The 20,695-nt window shown below is 35.9% G+C and overlaps 1 protein-coding gene across 7 annotated transcripts in view; it reads left to right on the top strand.

Moving 5' to 3' along the window:
- Nucleotides 1-20,695, top strand: part of GRM7 (glutamate metabotropic receptor 7) — a 932,433-nt gene that overhangs the window by 29,773 nt on the left and 881,965 nt on the right. The window lies entirely within an intron of this gene.

Raw genomic sequence — 20,695 nt, 5'->3', positions numbered from 1 at the left:
CTTTTGTGAATATATTTTGCTTGAGACTAAGTTTGAATGCAGCGTATTTCCATGATGCAGTGTATCTAACTGATGTGCATTATCTAAAACGCAAGCTTCTTGAGGGCAGGCACTGTATCTGCATCATCGATGTCGTCATGATGCTGAGCTCAGTGTCTAGCATTTAGAAAATGCTATTTTCAGTAAGTATTTGTACTGAATAATGTGTGAATCTGATGAGCAAAGGTTGGCTTCCCATTTTAGAGAGGCAGAGTATCCACACTTGTCTTCTGTGAACACTGAGGGCCAGAATCTTGCAATGTTATTCTTTAGTTCTCTTTGCAGGTTTTCTTAAAGGACATTTTCTGTCCTTAGAATGTCCATCTCCTCCTATTTTCCTGGAGGATAACTCTTCTTTTTAAAAGTACTTAGTCCCATTATTGAATGAGATAGAATTTATTACCTCCCTATGAAGAGAGTTTATTTCTCCTAGAACTGTACTCCTCCCCTGGTATATGTACTCACACACACACACACACACGTGCTCACACACATATCATATATGCTCTATTACAATAGTCATCATATTGCACCATACTTACTTGTTTACTTAAGTTTTGCTTGCTCAGAACAAATTCTTGAGTGTGGTGCTTTTCTCTTTGACATTTATCCCTAGCTAATTATTCTAACACCTAAAATGGTGGCTGAATTGGATCACATTGTATTGATAATATATGGACAATAATCCTTCTTTGTTCTTCTGACTTCCAGCTAGGGATTCAGCTGGAAACTACCTCTAAAATTTCTGTATCTCCAACAGCTTCTTAAGTCATTATATATGGGAAGAGGTATTTCCTGGACCAGTGGCTCTCAAAGTGTGATACCCAGACTAGCACACCAGCTGGTCCTGGAAATTTGTTAAATATCAAATTCTTAGGCCTGTTCCAGACCTACAGAATCAGACAGTCTGGGGGTGGGGCCCAGGATCTGTGTTTTAACAAGCCCTCCAGGTGACGTTCATTCATGCTCAAGTTTGGAACCCCTGGCTTAGATGCGGAACTTATGGTTTAGGCTTTGGGCAGATTTGAGTCCTAAGCTCCACTAAGCCACTGGAGTGACCATGATCAAGTTACTTCTGGTACCTTCTTATGCTTTTTGTGCCTTACTTAGCTTATAGTGATTTAATTAAATTAGATTAATACATGCAGTGCATGCAGGAGAGTGACCAAAACATAGTATGTGTTCAATAAATTCTAGCTGTTACCATTATCATCAATCAGAACTTTTGGACTCATCCTGCAGACACTCTTCTAATACATGTAATCATGCAGTGTGAAAAATTAACAGCTTAGTAAAGCATATTAACAAGCTTATCTGACAGGTTCTCAGCAGGAAATCAGGTGTCCACCAAAAAAATAATTTGAGCAGAACGTAGAGAAACGAGGTAGTGCAGCATCTTGGGTTTAGTCAAGACTTGGTGACTTTATCACTTAAGGCCAAGGAGGGGAAGGAGAAGGGAGGCATTGCTAGAGAGAGAGGGTTCCCCGTAGAAGCTGTGCACCCCTCATAGAAGCTGTACATTAGCTGGGTGGAGGGGGGGTAACTAACCCTCGGGAACTTGCAAGGTGGAAGCTAGAGGAATTAACATCTTGACCTCACTCTCCTCCTTCATTACCTATAATCTTTGGTGCTTTTCACTGGTAAACCCAAAGAGAGCCCAGAGCAAGGACACTTATTAAAGCAGGCCATGCAAGCCATCCATACCATGGAGTTGGATAGAGAAAGAATCTGGAAGGGAAAATAGTATATATTTGCCACAGGTGGTGAGCAAGCTATAAAATCACTTGCCATTTTAACATAACTACCAGAGTAGAAGCATTGCAGAGCAAGTGGTTGGTTCTGACCTGGCCGATCCAGGATACTTAAGGGCAGAACTCATGTTTGAGTTGGGCTTTAAAGGAAGATCTGGATTTTAATGGAAAGTGCAGAGTAAGAATTGGTGAAGAACCAAGGGAAATGGAGAGATTTGTTGCAAGTGGAGAAAAAGCAATGGTGTAAAGACAAGAAAAGGCAAGACATATGGTAGAATAGCAAATATTCTTTGGAGCAGGGAATGGGTAGGCAATGGCTAGAAATTAAGATGAAGTCAATACTTGAATAACATGTAAGTTCCCTCCTTTAGTCTCACTTTTTACCTTCTACTCCCTTCACTAAGATTGGGGGGAGTGAAACTTGAGTGGGGGAGGGAACAATGTCAAGATAAAGAAAAGAGAGGAGAATAAGAGTAGAAAATTTAGTAATACCTTAATGCAGGTGGGTAATGATGAGTGGTGTCATTCCATCAAAATGTGGGCATGTGATTGTGGCAAATACAGGCTCAGTTCTTGGCTTATGTCTTCCATCAAGGTACTCAAACCCCCTAGGCTGTGTCTCTCAATCTGTGATATGGGCATTTCGTGTAGTTTGCTCAAGGGTTCCAGTAGCTTTCTCAAGAGTTGCTGTGAGTATCAAATGAGAAATGAAAGTAAGAGGTGAGTCCAGTAATGAGTTCTTAATATGTATAGATGAACATGATTATGATGGTGATGATGATAAGAATCATAGCTACCACCTATTGAACACTTGTGTGCCTGATCCTGTGCCAGTTCTTTTCCATAAATCTTTTCTCATGTAGCTTTCTTCTCTCTTAGCTCTCTTTCTATAGACAAGAGACAACCAGTGGCTCAGTCATGAGGAAAGTGTGAGAGGGAATATGTAACAGAAAGTTAATTCTTAATGACTCTGAGGGCTTTATAACAAGAGCATGGAAAATGTCTGACAAAGACCTGTGATTAAAGAACTCAATTAGAAAACTTTTGATAAAGTATTAATACATAGGCACAAACAGGTTGGGGCTTTTTGGAGGGTATGTGGTAATTTAGTATTAGTGTGATGTCTTTTGAAAGTTCTATGGTCTTTGAAGTTCGAAAAGAATACCAGGAAAGGGTGAAAAGCTCTCTCTGAAAGCTATTGGGGAAGGCAAGTCACTAAGATTTCAAAGGGTAAATAGGTATGAGGCCAGGTTACTCATTGGCCTTCTAAGAATGAGTCCATGAAAATATTTACAATGATCAGATGCAAGAATAAAGGAAAACACTCGCTTCATAAATGGTAATTTATTTTAAACACATGGGCTAATGATAAAAATCATAACAATCTGATGTACTTTTGAGGGTTTCAGTAACTGAACTGAGACTAAAAAGCATAAACAGCAAGATATTCAGATTTTAATCAACTCACTTTTGGAGTTGAGCAAAGAGAGCACCTGACACATTAAAGGTGCTTTTATGCAGGGTGACACAGTTATTTAATGGTGCGTTCAGTATTCTTTCAGAAGTCAAATATTTGCTGGTCAAAAATAGGGTGGACTTACTTCCAGGAAAAATGCCTAAGAACAAAATAATTTGGGCAAGAAAAGATACTGATGTAACAACTAATTTAAGAATCAAAAAATAGAGGTAAAAAGTAAAGCGATTATTAGTTAAAAGACTGCGTAAATCCAGCTGGAAGGGGGATATGGTCAGAAATGGCAATTTGAAAACAGTGAGTCACCAAAAGTAGAAGTTTAAATTATAAGCAGTTTCAGAGCCTTCAAGAGAGATTTTATACATCGAACAACAATAGCAACAAGTTAAGAATAAAATATGAGGCTGACATGTGGACTGCAGCCTGGAAAGAAAGCATTGCAGAAAAGCCACAACAGTTTAAACTTATATTTCTGTATATTTGAACTGGTGGGAGAGCAGTAAAGCAGTTGTTTTAAAAGCGTATCACTTAATTCAATCAGCTGGCGAGTAATACAAGATATTTTTGTATTTACATTAATTAATGTCCATAAACACCACTTTAAAAAAAGAACAAAATCCATAATCCTGATAATACTATAAGGGATGGAAAGATAACCTTTGCTCCCAGAAGACATGCTAAGGTGGAAGACATAGAAATTTAACATTTTTGGAAAAAGTACATTAACATTTATTGCCTGCTACAGTTCTGAAATGTGATGATTTAAAAAAAGAGAAGTAGGCTATTGATTTGTAAAAGGTAATGTGTTGGCTGAAAAGAAGAGAAACTTGTAGAGACCTAAAATGTGCTTTAAAAGATATATTTCAATGTCATTTCAAAAAATAAACACATTTCCCGAAACAATGAAGTGAGGTTAATGGAATAATGCAGGTGAAAGCTTTTTGGCCCAAAGCAGTACCATTAGGGCAAGGTATGATTGTTCAACATACCACGACCCAGACCTGTGAGTGCTAGACCAGTGGCTATTTTTTACACAATCTAGTGCAACATTCATAGTATTTCTGGCATTAGCACAGAAAAAGGATCATTCTGCTTGTGTCTTTGCGATTGCCTCCTCCCCTGAAACTGGGTAATCTGTCCTCTTCTAAACTAGAAAGTAGATTTCTTCATTCAATAAAACTCAAGTTTATTCTCCAGCTTGAGCTTCTCCAACTCTTAGAAGTCTAAAATTAACGGTGTGAAGCATACTATATTTGCTTTCATTTTAATTTAGGAGCGATTTAAGGTGATTTAAGGTTATTAAAGTTAAGGTGATGTAATTAAGTATGAAGTGGCGTGGCAGACGCCAAAATAAATAAATAAATAATCAACAAATTTTCTTTTAAGATCATACATATTATATAACAAGATCCACCTAAGAGCTAAAAATATAGATAGGTATAAAATCCAATTGTTAAAGGGAATTTGTCTTCCTACCACTTTAGCAGTAAGCAGTTCATAGGACAATTCTGGGGGGAAAAAAAAGCTTCTGATTTTTGTTAGTTTTGTGGTAATTTGTAATATTTATGAGAACTTTTATGAAGTCTTTAGTAATAGAGCAAAATTAATGGGTTTTCAACTTTGTATTGACTCCTATTTTTGTTATTTTAAATATTTCCTTTTGGCTCTTAATCTTTACTACCTCCTTTACTTTTTCATTTAGAAATTATTTGTGCTCAGGACTGAAATCTCAGTGAAATCCCCTTAAATTTCTATTTGTTGGAATTTCCCTTAGACTACTTCAACATCTTTGTCTAGATCATACATTTCTAGCTTTCTACATATTTTGTAGGAACTTTTCCATCTTAAGAACTCTTCATAGGAGCGCCTGGCTGGCTCCATCAGTGGAGCGGATGACTCTTGATCTCAGGGATTGTGAGTTTGAGCCCCATGTTGGGTGGAGAGATTAATTAATAAATTAAAAAAAATTTAAAAAGAACTCTTTATGTTTGCCCCTAGGAGACAGACTTATGGGACTTTCCTTGGGCTTAAACCAGGAAGAAAAAATAATTTTTATATGAGAAAGTAAAGGCTTTGTTACAAAGTGAGTTAACATTATATGTATGTTTGAAATAACGTATGGACTTCAACCGTACCACCGAGCTCTTAACCTCCAGCTTAATGTCTCTCACAAAACACTTACTTTCAATACGTGGCACTACTTTGTATCACTGCACATCCAGGGGAAATTGTTTTGTCTTCTAGCAAAAGGTATTAGATTTTGCACATTTTTTTAAATGACAGCTATCCAAAAATCAAGCTGAACACTTGTATGTGAGAGCACAAAAGGAAAATTTTTAGACAGGTCCAACATCTGGTTACACCATTTAGTCACTTACAAAGAAGACTTAAAGCACAAAGTCTGGAGTTTTTAGGGTTATTATAGTACATACCTCTAGTTTATTTGAGTTGTAGAAAATCCAAGTTAAATTAGCTAAACTCTAGAACTAAAATTTTACTGCCCTGAATGTTTGGGCATTATTGTTTTGTAAATTCTTGGTTATTGCTATGGTATCCATTCTATTAGTTGCAAAACTGAGTTTATTGAACACACGCATGCGCACGCACGCACACACACACGCATAAACACACACATACACACATCTGCATGCATGTGCTCTAGAGCCTAGAATTTTAAGAGTTAGAAATTTTTTTTATGTGCTTCTGGATTAAATGGACCATGTATTTAGTTGGCATGCTAATTAGAAACTCTTTAAACAGTTCAAAACCAGCTTAAAATTCTGTTTTAAAGAAATGTTAAATATTATCCCAAAGGAGTTCTACTCTGACTTTTCAAATTGATTTTTCTCCCTTTGGAGGAGTAAGCAGTTGGGATTTTTGTTTCTTCATTTATCTTCCATTGTAAAAATTTCTCTTAAGAGTTGATTTCCTTTTGCTTCTTTAGCATGGATGCCACAGGAACAATGGTGATATTTCATCAGTCTTTTTTTTGTTTAAGTTGCAAGGTTATATGTTTCTGCTATGTACTGCAATAACACTAAATATGTTTGGAATGCTTTAGATCTTATGATATTTTTTGTTTGTTTGTTTTGAAGGCACTTAGACAAAATGGACCATGTACCTCAACTCATATTACTCTATCGTCGATGCATATGGCCCCCTATCTTCTAATATTTTATTATTATTTTTTAGTCCTGACATTCTTCTGCCAGGTTTAATTCCTTTTTTCCTCCCTACTTAGCACCACTTTGGTCATTTAGTATGTAATTTCCCAACTACCTTTCATACTTATTATACACACATGCACACACACACACACATATATATATGTGTATATATATGTATATATATATGGAAAATTGAATTGTTTTGTGTTTTCTAACTTTTGCAAAATAGTATTGACTACAAATCACATTTTATGTTTTAATTTTCCCCATAGAGTTATAGTTTTAAAATTTATGTTGCTTCATATAAATTCATTGCTTATTGCTTCTGTCTAATATTTCACCATATGTTAGTACCATGTTTTGCTTCTCCTTTACCCTAGTGATCCATACTTAGGTTGTTTTCAACACTTTATGTCCACCATAAGGCATTCATAACCTATTTCTGCATGTCGCCTTGAGGAACAGTGCGGAGTTTCCTTGAGGCTTACACTCAGAAATGCAGTGGTTGAGGTAGAAGCTGCATACATATCTTGTGTGATAGATCACTCCCCAGAAGAGCTGCACTGTTTACCTCTCACCAGTAGTACTTGAAATTTCTTTGCCACCACACTATATTAATTTGCTTTTTAACTTTTGGACATCTGGCATGTGTAGATTCATATGTAATATTTGTTTTAATTCTGCGTTTTTCTGATACTAACAAGGTTGAGTCTTCATATACATTTCTGCTGTTCATATTTTTCATTCTGTTAATTGCCTCTTCATGACCATTGCCCATTTTTCTATTGAGTGTCCCATGTCTATTTAGATTTGTAGAAGTTTTTTGTATTTAAATATGAACCCATTATCGGGGTGCCTGGGTGGCTCAGTCCTTAAGCATCTGCCTTCCGCTCAGGGCATGATCCCAGGATCCTGGGATGGAGCCCTGCATCTGGCTCCCTGCTCAGCGGGAAGCCTGCTTCTCCCTCCCCCACTTCCCCTGCTTGTGTTCCCTCTCTCGCTGTTTCTCTCTCTGTCTGCCAAATAAATAAATAAAATCTTTAAAAAAAAAAATATGAACCCATTATCAATTTTTAGGTATTGCATATGCCTTCTATTCATCAGTTATTTTTAACTCTGACTTTCGTGTCCTCTATTGTACATAAACCTCTAATTTTAATTTAGTCAAATTCATCAGTTTTGCTTTGTACAATACACTTTTTTCCAAAGATCTATTTTATTCCCTTCCCTGATTTCACAAAGATATTCTCTTCTTTTATTTTCTCTAGGTTGTATTTTTCACATTTAGATATTAAATCTTTTATATTTTCATTTTATACATAGTATGGGATTATACAATATAGTAGTTAATAGAAGGAGCTCTAGGACAGACTGTATGGGTTTAAGTTCCAGCTTTGCCATGCACTTCTTAGGTAGTCATTTTGTCTCTTGTGTTTCAGTTTTCTCACCTGTAAAGTGTGGAAAGTAATTTATGCCATATGGGATTGTTTGTGAATATTAAGTGAGCTACATAAGACTGAGCACAATAGGCATGATATCATTAGGTTATGATCCAGTTCTCTCTCTTTGTATAATGAGCCTGTTTCCCCAAAAGCTATAATTCAGGACTGTGATGGCATTTCTTTCATGTGCCAACTTCCTATCTGTATATGGCTCCATTTCTAGACAGCCTGTCTGGTTGTGTTTTCTTGTTTGCCATTTCTTCCAACAGCATTGCACTGTTTTCATCCATCATGACTTCCCAATGTATTTTAATATCTGGTAGGGCAAGTTCTTCATTTTGGTCTTATTTTCCAAAACTTCCTTAACTGTATGAAGAACTTTATTCTTCCAGATAAATTTTAGAATCACTTTTTCATGTTGTCTCTAAAAGAAAATATTAGATTTTTATTGTATTTGCATTTACTTTATAGATTAATATAAGGAGATTGTTATTATTATAGTAAGCCATCTCACCATAACTGTGGTATATATTTCTTTTACTTATGTGTCCTCTAATAGAGAGTTAAAGATAAAGATTTTCTGCATTATTTACTAGATGAAGCTGTATATGCTCTAGTTTTTGTTGCTGTGGCAAATGTATCTTATATGTTATCTGGTTATTAATGCTATTTGGGAATACAATTGACTCAGGTATATTGATTTTTTCTTGGAACTTTGTTGAGCTCTTTTCTTGGATTTAATACCTTATTTCATTTCCTGTGTTTCCAAATAAATAAATGATCAAAACAATCTATAAATATGACATTTTAATCTATATTCTTCTAAACTTTCTCTTTCTCTTTGTATTTCTCTAAATGTACATCTTGTTATTTTGGTCAGTTGCAATAGGTCATGTTAAGTTGAGGCAGTAATGTTGGAAATCTTTATCTCAATTCTCTCCTTAAGGGAAATGCTAATTTTTTAAAAAATTATTAAGTATGATAATTTTTATTACTGTATACATGTGCCATGTATTTTTCATATATAGCCTTTATCAAGGAAAGATAGTTCTTATCTGGATATAGTTTTATAAAATTTACCCCACTTAATAGGTTTTGAACTTTATGGGATACTTTTTATCCCCTATATCTAATAAAGCGATCATATGATTCTCTTTAACTAACATAGTGAATCACATTGACTGATTTTCTGATATTTAACTAACCTAAATTCTCTAGGATAAAAACCAATTGACCATGTTATATTATTGTATAAATTAGTTTTTGCTGCATTACTAACTTGGGGGCTTAAGATAACAATCACTTGGCAATTTGGGACTGGATTCATCTGGGCCATTTTTGACTTCTGGCTTCTTTCTTTCTTTCTTTCTTTCAAGACTTTATTTATTTGAGAGAGCACAAGTAGGGGAGAAGGACAGAGGGAGAGGGACAAGCAGACTCCTGCCTGTGCAGGGAGCCCCACTACATGGGGCTAGATCCCAGGACCTCGGGATCATGACCTGAGCCAAAGGCAGATGCTTAACAAACTGAGCCACCCAGGTGCCCCTTACTCCTGGTTTCACTCACAACTTTAGTCAGCTAATGAATCAGCTGGGTGAGAACTGATCAGAGAAAGCCTCATTCACATGTTTGGTGGTTGGCTTGAGCAATGGAAGAACCTGGTACACTTGTCTTCAGAACCTAGTAGACTAGTCCATGGCAGCTGAGAGGTCAAGCTCCTTCACTATTTTTTTTTTTAAGATTTTATTTATTTATTTGAGAGAGAGAATGAGACAGAGAGCATGAGAGAGGGGAGGGTCAGAGGGAGAAGCAGACTCCCCGCTGAGCAGGGAGCCTGATGCGGGACTCGATCCCAGGACTCCAGGATCATGACCTGAGCCAAAGGCAGCCGCTTAACCGACTGAGCCACCCAGGCGCCCCAAGCTCCTTCACTATTGTCTCACTGTTTAGAGCAAGATAATATGCGAAAGCCCAGAGTCCTGCTAAAGTGGTGACCCAGGGATGAGGGTGCAGGAAGGGGGTTTACTATCATTTTTGAAACATCCTATCACAGTATTTTTAATACATTTTAAAAGTGTGGAATAATGTTATATTCAGGTTTTTGGCTTTTGTTTCATAAAGCAAATTTGACTTACTTTGTATTGCCCCTATTTGGTACAATATTCTACTTCTACCTCCAGTGCTATCATTCTAGCTTGAGATACTTACATATGTTGAAGGGAATAGAAATGAGTATTACATTTTAAATCACATCATCTTGAACAAGTGGTTCTCTGCATGCACTGAGGGTGTTCAGAAGGCTCTACTCTCATAGTGGATTCTTGAACCCATATTTCATGAGCCATTATCAAGGGACATAATCACACAGTATATCTCATCTGTACCTACTAGCATTTTCTCCTAAGTTTTACTAGCATTTTCTCCTAAGTACCTTACTAGGATTTTCTCCTAAGTTTTTAGGTACTGTACAAAGAATTAAAATTTATTGAAAGTATATCTAAGATTAAAAAATGTTTCTTTGAGTATATATTAGATTCTTACCTTGACACAATTTTTATAATCAATACCTACTAAAAGTGCACTAAAGCTGTGCACCCTTCTTGTGCTGGGTTCTTTTTTTTTTTTTTAATTAAAAAAAAAGTAATAAATGTTTGAAAAAAAAACACAAAGTAAGAAGGAAAAACTCATCACCCTAGTCTTCCATCCTCACAGGGAAAACTACTATAAAGTTAAGATAGCAATTTAAAAATATTTATAAGATGAAAACAGTTTTCAAATGTCCTTAGGCATTTAACCATTGAAAGGTATATTGAAGAAGGTAAGTAACAGTTTGATCTCCAATCCAAAAGTTATTAGCAAAAAGTAGAAATAATGCTCTAACAATAGGGTCTCAGAGAACTGCATTTAGAACCAAAGAAAAAGTTAGGATCGTTAGGTCCAATTTCATATTTTTCATATGAAGAACCTTGGAAATCAAGAATCATTGAATAATCTATAATTACTTCCAAGTAATTGCAGAATACTATTTTCTATTACAAAGAATGGAGTTAGAACAATGAAAAGGAATAAGACCATTTTGGTTTTAAGAAATCATGGAAAAATGAAGATTTTTCCTTTCATAATGTCCTGGTGGATAGAGATCTTCTAGAACCAGGCATTTCATTAAATTAGAGAAGTACAGGACATTATCAAGAAAATGACATCAACCCAATTCCAGTGAACCCTCTTCTGAACAAACACATCTTTAACTTCATTTGTATTACTAATACTTTATTTTACTTTTTTTATTTTTAAAGTATTTATTTATTTATTTATTTATTTTTGAGTTGGGGGAGGGTAGGGGGACAGAAGGAGAGGGTGGGAGAGAGAGAGAATCCCAAGTAGGCTGAACACCCTGGGTGCTGGGTGTGGAACCTGACGCGGGGCTCAGTCTCACAATCTTGAGATCATGACCTGAGCTGAAATCAGGAGATGGATGCTTAACCGACTGAGCCACCCAGGCACCCCATGTATTGCATAGTATTTTAAATTATGAAGTTGTTTTTGTCTTTTTAGGTTGGTTTCTCTTATCCATGTAGGCTTGTTCTCTGTTTCTCCCTCCTTCCGTCTCTTTCTCCCTCTGTCCCTTACTTCCTTTCTATTGGTGAATTAAAAAAATACATTACCTTATATATGCTAAACTATGCAACAACAAAACCCCAAAATATAACTGATATTTTCTAAAGAGGACAATAACTAATATATATATACATAAATATATAAACATACATGATATATATATTTATATGTGTATAAATATATATATATATATATATAATAATAGAAGAATCTTACAGAAGTGGAAGGAAATTTTGTGTCCTTTTTTATCTTAAAGTAGGTTTGGAAATAAATTCTAAGTTCTCTTTTCTAAGGCAGGGATACAAGCTGAGCCTTTAATTGGTTTCTGAAAAACACAATCAGCTTACACAATTCTTTTACAAGGTTATCTTTACCTGTGGAAATTCATAATGATAAAAAGAATACAATGCACTTAGGTAATGTCTTCTTTTTTTCTCATGGGCTTAATGTACTTCAGTTTATGGTACTGACCTGTTTAATTCTCCAACAATCCTGGGAGGGAGCAAAGGAGCAGATGTTCTTTCCCTCATTTCACAGATGAGAACACTGAGGTCCAAAGAGGTTAAATGATTTCACCAAGGTCATTCTTGAGGTGATGCCAGAGCCAGGAATAGCACCCCTATTCTCTTGTCCTCTCTCATGTGATTCTCCATCTGCTGGTCCACTCTGACTGTAAAAATGCACTGTACCTGTCCTCACAGTCCCTGAGATGTCCTTTGATTAGAACACTAAGATAATGACAATACTGACCAGACACAAAGAATGCTGTAAAAAGGGTACAGTCTTTTTTGTTGACTCCATCCCATAAAATTCCACAGCCTCACTGCGTGAGAAACATGAGACAACCATTAAGATCATGTTCCCATTAGGTCTAGCTAGAACTAGATTTTGCAGAAATTAAAGATACATCTTGTAGCCTGACTGCTAAAACGAGTGTCTCGGGAATCAGAGATGCATTGCTGCTCAGGTAAGTCAAGAATGCCCTTTGCTAATTGTTTCTCCTCCATTTCTTAGAGAATTTAAATTTCATAATCAGTACCATCTATTATACTTCTATACTATTCATCATCCATCCTGCACAGATTTGCAGGAAAGAAAGTTGCCCAAGTCGTTAAATCCTCCCATGATTCAAAATCTTATGACCTCAGGTGGCAGCCCAGCAGGTGGCTTACTAGGTGCATTAAATCATCTCTGTTTTGGACATGCAGGAACATGACCTTCGACTTATCAAGCTGACTCTTCATGAAATTAAAATGGAACTAAGAAATTAAGGAAAACATTTCAAAGTGTCTGGCTCTTGTAGTCATCTAATGAGGTCTTCCTTTCTAGCTGCTAAGCCTGCCCTTTGCTTGGTGGTTACCCAAAAATCGATGGTGATAAAACTGTCCAACTCTTTGGAGATATTTTTCTCTGTGCTTTCTATTTCTCAAGTGTGTGGTAAAAGAAATCACCCATTCAGCCAATTATCTTGTGTCAAATACTATTAAGGGATAAGTTAAGTCTTCCTCTTTGAGCTTCTTCAGGAAAAACTTAGGGTATTATTTTTCACTACTTCTCAGGCAAATAACATGGTCCAGGCTACATTAAGTTCTCAAAAAAGTTAGTTAAATGGGTGAGTGAATGGTCAGTGTCATGCAGCTCATGAACAACTTAACTAATATTGTGATTTTTACTGTATATAACAAGGAAATGACTTTGGTCAGGGAAATGAATGCCTAGCACATCTGCCAATACATTTCCCTCCCATGTTCATTACAGTACTTTCTAATCTATCATGAGATTCTTCTCTTTGGGTCTAGACATGACTTTAGGATCCTTGTACAATATAAGCCACTGATACAATATAAACAATCTTTCACTATTTGATTTGAGTTGAGACACAAGAAAAATCCTATCTTCTATTCATGACATATATATACATTGGGAATAATAACTGATTTTTATGTAAAAATATAGATTTGCAGAATAACAAAAAAATAACTTTCAAGAAGTCGACCTAGTACAAACTTCGGGGGGAAAATATATTTGTGCCTGTTAATAGAAATTTCATTCAGCCACTTAACTTCCTCCTTCAAAAGTCATACAAGTTTTTATTTTAAACCAACATATGGTGCCAAAGTATAGCAAAACAAACCATAAAGCTTGCAGAATAGAGCCCTTCTAGATATGATCTCTTTGTGACCTGATCATCCATGATTATATTTATATAGAGGAATAATGCCAGCTTCCCTCCAGGGAAGTTGGGATGGAGAAAGAGATAGGTAGGGAGGTAGAATGGATAATTCTAGACTGACACAGTCATCAAGAAGTAGTATGAAAAATAATTTCTGGTAGATAGAGTAAATGGACAATAAGAAATGGACAAGGTCAGTACTGAGTAGACTCATCTCTAGTCCACTGGTTATTACCAGTGTACCAATTTAGCAATAAATTAGTCAAGGTGAGCAGTGCTAGGTACTATAACAAACACTCCTTAAAGTCAAATGTCTTGGGGCGCCTGGGTGGCTCAGTCGTTAAGCGTCTGCCTTCGGCTCAGGTCATGATCCCAGAGTCCTGGGATCGAGCCCCGCATCGGGCTCCCTGCTCCGCGGGAAGCCTGCTTCTCCCTCTCCCACTCCCCCTGCTTGTGTTCCCTCTCTCGCTGTGTCTCTGTCTGTCAAATAAATAAATAAAATCTTTAAAAAAAAAAAAAAAGTCAAATGTCTTAACTCAATAAATGTTTATTTGTCATGTCAGGACCGGCGTGGATCAGATAGTTTTTAGCAGATTGCCTTCAAGTAGTAAATCAAGAACCCGTGCCTTCTCCATCTTATGATGTTGTTGTCTTAAGTACATGACCTCCTAAATTACAGCAGAAGGGAACATGGACAGTAATGCATGTTTTCTTGATCAGGCCTTGGAGTGTTGGACCCATATCCTTTCAGCCAGAATGCAAAAACATGACCTCTACCCAGCTACAGGGGAGCTTGGCAAAGGTAATTATTCTGTGTGTGTCCAGGAACAGGAAAATAAAATGCCTTTCACTGTCTCAGTCACAGTTGAAGACTAGTAATCTGTGGCAGAGGGCAATGTTTGCAGATGGTGATGCATGAAGGTTGAGGAAGATTGATTTCTTAATCATTGAGGAGCACTGTCCCATCTAACTGAGTTCTGAATGGTAATAAATTAAATCATCCACTGAAAACTACCAATTTAGTTTGTGTAATAGATAGCAGGAATTATAGTCTTATCATTTATTTAGTAAACCAACAAATATTTGCCCCCACTAAGCACTGTACTAGCAACTGCAATCTACCAATTTTTTTTTTTTTTTCCCTCCTGGGCCCTGGGTGATTTCTAGTAGTTGGTATCAGGATCTCAGCAATTCACTTGATGTGGACACTAGCCCCCTCTATCCCTTGTGGGAGCCTCTAACTATCCCTGACTAAGAACAAAGAAAGAAGGTTTACTGCTCTCATCAGAAAGTTCCGCTTAAAATCTAGTATTTTCCTGGCCACATTCTAATAATTCCTTCTTCCTTCATATTTCTTGGCCTACTGAACACTATAATCAAATTCTCCCTCAGTTTTCTTTTTGCCAAAGTATATACAACCACGTATCTATAGCTTTTTTATATTATGTGATTTTGGAATATGTGATCTCATTAGATATTCTGAAATATAAATAAAATAATTATCCTTAAAAAAAGATAAATAGGGGCGCCTGGGTGGCTCAGTCATTAAGCGTCTGCCTTCGGCTCAGGTCATGATTCCAGGTCCTGGGATCGAGCCCCGCATCGGGCTCCCTGCTCGGCAGGAAGCCTGCTTCTCCCTCTCCCACTCCCACTGCTTGTATTCCCTCTCTTGCTGTGTCTCTCTCTGTCAAATAAATAAATAAAATCTTTAAAAAAAAAAAAAAGATAAATAGTGGAAATTCCTTCTGGGATTTTGTGCCCTCATGCAACCAGTTTTAGAGCTCTTTTCCCTTTTCTTGAACACTGTCATAATTACTTATGTGTCCATCAGAAGATTTTTGTGGACATAGGCCAAATATACATATATATGTTTCAAAGGTTTTAAATCAGATTTAAGAAGAGATTATTTTCATGGCCAATGAAAACATCTTCTCTTTTAGTTATTATCTGTTTCTACTCTGTATTTATTTTTTTAATTTTTGAAAATTGTCTTTAAGCTTGTTTAGGTTAGGACTAAACCTTCCAAAGTAAAAAAAAAAAAAAAGCTTTTCTTAAAAAGGAGATTATTAGTTTAGACTTAGAACAGTGGCTATGATGTGAGGGAGCATGTGACAATCATATATAAGACCTTTATGAAATGATTTGCATCATATCAGCTACATGCAAGTTCAACAACTGAAGCAAAAGAAAATCAGATATTTAAGGCAACTTTGCAGATTGATGACACTAGATTATTAAATGAGATCTCAATTTTACACAAAATTTCCCCCAATCCCCAAATATGATCCAAAGAACACTAGTTTTTGGTCATAAACTATGGTTAAATAGCTGTCTGATTGTTTAGTGTCTTCATCCCAAGGTTATTAAACATTATGAATATCATTTATGCTTCCATGAGACCATTAGTTGATGTGAAGTGGAAAAGAAAATAGGAGAAAGGATTTTGGAGTAAAATAAATTTGAGAATTGCTGGATTCAATAAAATTAAACATGCTTTCTGACTGGAAGGCTTTTGACATGTGTAATGAACTATAATGTGAATTTCCATGTTAAGTAGATTTTGGTGTGAAGTATTTGTTTGTCCTTTCTGTTTTTGTTTTTGTTGTTGTTTTTAGTAAAGTTCACACACAGTTACATTAGTTTCAGGTGTACAACATGGTGATTTGACAAGTTTATACGTTATGCTAAGGTTACCACAAGGGTACCAACCATCTGTCTCCATACATGGCTCTTACGACATCATTGACTGTACTCCTTTGCTGTGCCTTTTATTCCTGTGATTTATTCATTCCATAACTTGAAGACTGTATCTCCTGTTCTCCTTTACCCATTTTGCCATGTAAAGTGTTTTTAAACTTCATTTGGCTACTCAACTTTTTGTCGATGGAACATTTTAAAGGACTCTTGTTTCTAGCAACTTTGGAAATGCTGTTCTAATCTCAGTTACACTGTTGAAATCTTAGCATTTGGAAAGAGGCCCACAGGCAAGCTCATCCAATTTCCAATACAGAAATCTACACTATATCCGTGTACAGACTCATTTGGCTGTGGATGCATATTTTGATAACAAAATGCTCACTACCTCAAGTCTGAGGATTCTATAGTGGGAATGCTCTTCTGTTAGGAAGTTTTAACTTTTTAAGTGCCTTTTACTATTAGAAAATTCTTTTAATTTTTTTCTTTTCTTTTTTTTTTTTTTTAAAGATTTTATTTATTTATTCATGAGAGACAGAGAGAGAGAGAGAAAGGCAGAGGGAGAAGCAGGCTCCCAAGGAGCAGGGAGCCCGATGCGGGACTCGATCCCGGGTCTCTGGGATCATGACCTGAGCCGAAGGCAGACGCTTAACCATCTGAGCCACCCAGGTGCCCTTTTAATTTTTTTCTATTGGTGATCTCTGGATTAAGACAAATTCTACTCAGCTAAAAAAATCTTTCTTTTTCATACGTGAAGAAAACAAACATATACTTAAATTTATCTATAAATAGTGACCACAGATTAATTGAAAATACTTATAAAAATAATTTTGACCTGAAATTTATGTTGAAATATGTTGTCATTACATAAATAGAATCAGTAAATTTTCTCTTATAGCTAATAAAATTTAGGCAAAATTGTAATTATGCACAATTGCTAGAATGAAAAAAAAAAAGAATTACATATAGTTTTGAGCTATTCTTTCAAACTGGATTATAGAACAGTACCCTGCCCTTCACTACATGTTCAATGTTAGCATCTCAATCAAACTAGATAATTCTGGCAAAAATTCATCAAAGGAGTTCATCAGTTTTCCTAAAGCCTTCTCTTAATCATTTGATACTCAAATATATTTCTTCTTCTTTTTTTTAATGGTGTCTCTTTCTTTTTAAAAATTGTTAACCATATATCTTTGCCAGATCCTCATTTAGCAATGGCTTTGTATGTTTATTCTAGCAGATCTCTGGTATTATTTACAAAGGCTTAATGATATTCTATCTTAAAATTTAGGATTTCACTTTGAAGTTGATTTAAATTTTATTTCTCTAATATAGCATTATGTTTATTTATGTATGCATCCGTTAGTAATTGACTGAAACAAGATGGGTAGGTTGCCAGCTTAGAAAAGCTGGAATCTATGGACAACTTAAAACCATGAGGATGTAGATAATGAATACATGGATGACAAGAAACACCTGCTATATGAAAACAGGTAGAATGAATCCCCAAATCTTATATTGTCTGTTTTTGGTTTTTGGTTTTTAATTTCTCCCATCCTTAGTTCTGGATGCTGTAATTCTCCCATCAATATTGAATTCTTGGGTATTTGCAGGCCTCCTCATCATCCTCCCTATTTCTAGTTCCAAGTTTGATGAGCCTTCTGATTTCATCCTTGATTTATGAAGTGGTGTTCCTAGTCAAGCTAGAATGTTGCTCCATTCAGGGTTTAGAGTTTTGGTAGTTTTAGTAGTCTTTCACAGTCTTCTCCCCAACCCTCTTTTTCTTCTTTTTTTTTAAATTTTATTTTATTATGTTATGTTAATCACCATACATTACATCATTAGTTTTTTTTTTTTTTTTTTTTTTTTAAAGATTTTATTTATTTATTTGACAGAGAGAGAGAGAGCACAAGTAGGCAGAGAGGCAGGCAGAGGGAGAGGGAGAAGCAGACTCTCCACTGAGCAGGGAGCCCGACGTGGGGCTCGATCCCAGGACCCTGGGATCATGACCTGAGCCGAAGGCAGCCGCTTAACCGACTGAGCCACCCAGGCGCCCCACATCATTAGTTTTTGATGTAGTGTTCCATGATTCATTGTTTGTGTATAACACCTAGTGCTCCATTCAATATGTGCCCTCTTTAATACCCATCACCAGACTAACCCATTCCCCCAACCCCTCCCCTCTAGAACCCTCAGTTTGTTTCTCAGACTCCATAGTCTCTCATGGTTCCCCAACCCGCTTCTGATCAACTTCCTGTGATCGAAAAATAGATAACCAGACTGAATGATTGAGTACCTAACTCTGACTAGTAGTTTACTTCTTTTTTTTTTTTTAATATTTTATTTATTTATTTGACAGAGACAGCGAGAGCAGGAACACAAGCAGGGGGAGTGGGAGAGGGAGAAGCAGGCTTCCCGCTGAGCAGGGAGCCCGATGTGGGACTCGATCCCAGGACTCTGGGATCATGACCTGAGCTGAAGGCAGCCGCTTAACGACTGAGCCACCCAGGCGTTCCGACTAGTAGTTTACTTCTTAACCCTAGGCTTCTGGTCATGTCATTCTTTTGTTCAAAAACTGTATGCCAGTATTCAAGATACTGCATACTTTAATCCCCCAAAACCCACTTCAAGTCTTGCTCCCCACTTCTTTCATATGCTGAATATCCATTCACCTGACTGATTTCACTTATCTGGAATACAAGTTCTTTTCTTTCTCTTGTATTCCAATGTATCCCTGTTTCCTCTGCCTAGAAAGTCCCTTCAAATTCTTCAGAGTCCTAAATCCTACTTGGCCTTTATTTTACTACCTTTGCTACTTGGCCTTAAGAAAACAATCCTTTCCAGAAACAATAAGTCAATCAATCATTAAACTATTAATAGGTTCATAGTTTGTTTCAATGAAGTCCTCATCCTCAATCCAAATAAAGTTGTTAATTTTTATTAATAATAGCTAAATTGCCCCAGAAATGTGTTTGAATGCACTTATTTGACTGTCTGCTACCTAAAATGATAGTATCATTTTCTTCATTGGGATAGTTATTTTCACATGGCTTTTATGTCCCAATGACAGTACCAGCTTCTTGAAGCCTTAAAGTACACATTATCCAATTTTTAATTCATTAGTATCCTGCCTGTTTTACACTTAGCATTTAGTAATTTTGACTTTGACAGTTTAGAGAATAAAGGAAACTTCCCCCAATTCTACCCATCTCTATTCATGACAAGTATGGGCCCTCTCTTTCTTTCCACAGTATTACTCGGTTTTAGCAGTTGAACAGATGTGTTTGACAGAAATGTAAGAAAAAATCTACATGTTCCAAGATCTAAGCCAATATGCACAGCCATATGAGGAGGCTCTTATTCATCATCATGAATATTCTTAAACACATACAATGGAGAATTGCACTTTTATGATTTTGTGATGAATCACGTGTAAAACAGTCATTAATATTTTATATACTCTATAGAGTACAATTCTTTATAGTTTTATTTTGTTATTCATCTGAATATAACAATCATTTCACAATTAAGAGAAGCCAAAATATTACAGTTGATTTTTCTTGTTCTGTTTGTTTTATTCCATATTGTATCTTGGAAATATTAGGGAGATAACTTATATTCTATAAAGTTATGATCTTATATTCTATATATAATATATTTTTTATTTTATATATATCTTATATACTTATATTCTGTACATATGTGCACAATATTTTAAGACTCTCATGTATAAATATTGAATTTTACTGTCACTGCATGACAGATATGAAGAAATGTGATTCATTAAAATATTTCTAATTTCATGATTTAAAAATAGGAAGCACTTTCTCAACGTTCATCACCTCATACAGTCAGAAAGTTTCCTACTTTAACAGAAGTTACTTGGTTCTTTGCATGCCAATGAACTTGAATGATAAATTTACAAGTTCATGCTAATGTGTTCTCTGCTAAATTTGGAAAATTTCTTTCTGTGTATCCATTGATATTTCATTATTCGTCAAGGTAGTGTAAATGCTTGGGTGAGCCTGACCTAAAGGCATCCAAATTCATGGAAATGGATGTGGAAATTGTATAATAGAAATAAATATCACAACTAATGGGCTTGATCCTTCTATTTCATTCTTCACCCAAACATATTAAAAGTAGATTTTTTTAACCTAAGACTCGGTTCTATATATAGTTCAGGCAGCAGCAGAATTATTCTAAAGCATCCTGTCTTTCAACACAGCTCATCAGTTTCATCCTATATGCATAATGACAAAGTCATTGACTGGTTTTTCTGTCTTCCAGTTGGTAGTGTAGACAGCAACCAGGAACCCAGTTTGAAAAGAGTTCTG

Source organism: Halichoerus grypus, chromosome 1 (assembly GCF_964656455.1).
Source record: "Halichoerus grypus chromosome 1, mHalGry1.hap1.1, whole genome shotgun sequence".
NCBI classification, from domain to species: Eukaryota; Metazoa; Chordata; class Mammalia; order Carnivora; family Phocidae; genus Halichoerus; species Halichoerus grypus.
This window is presented reverse-complemented; position numbering and strand designations above follow the sequence as displayed.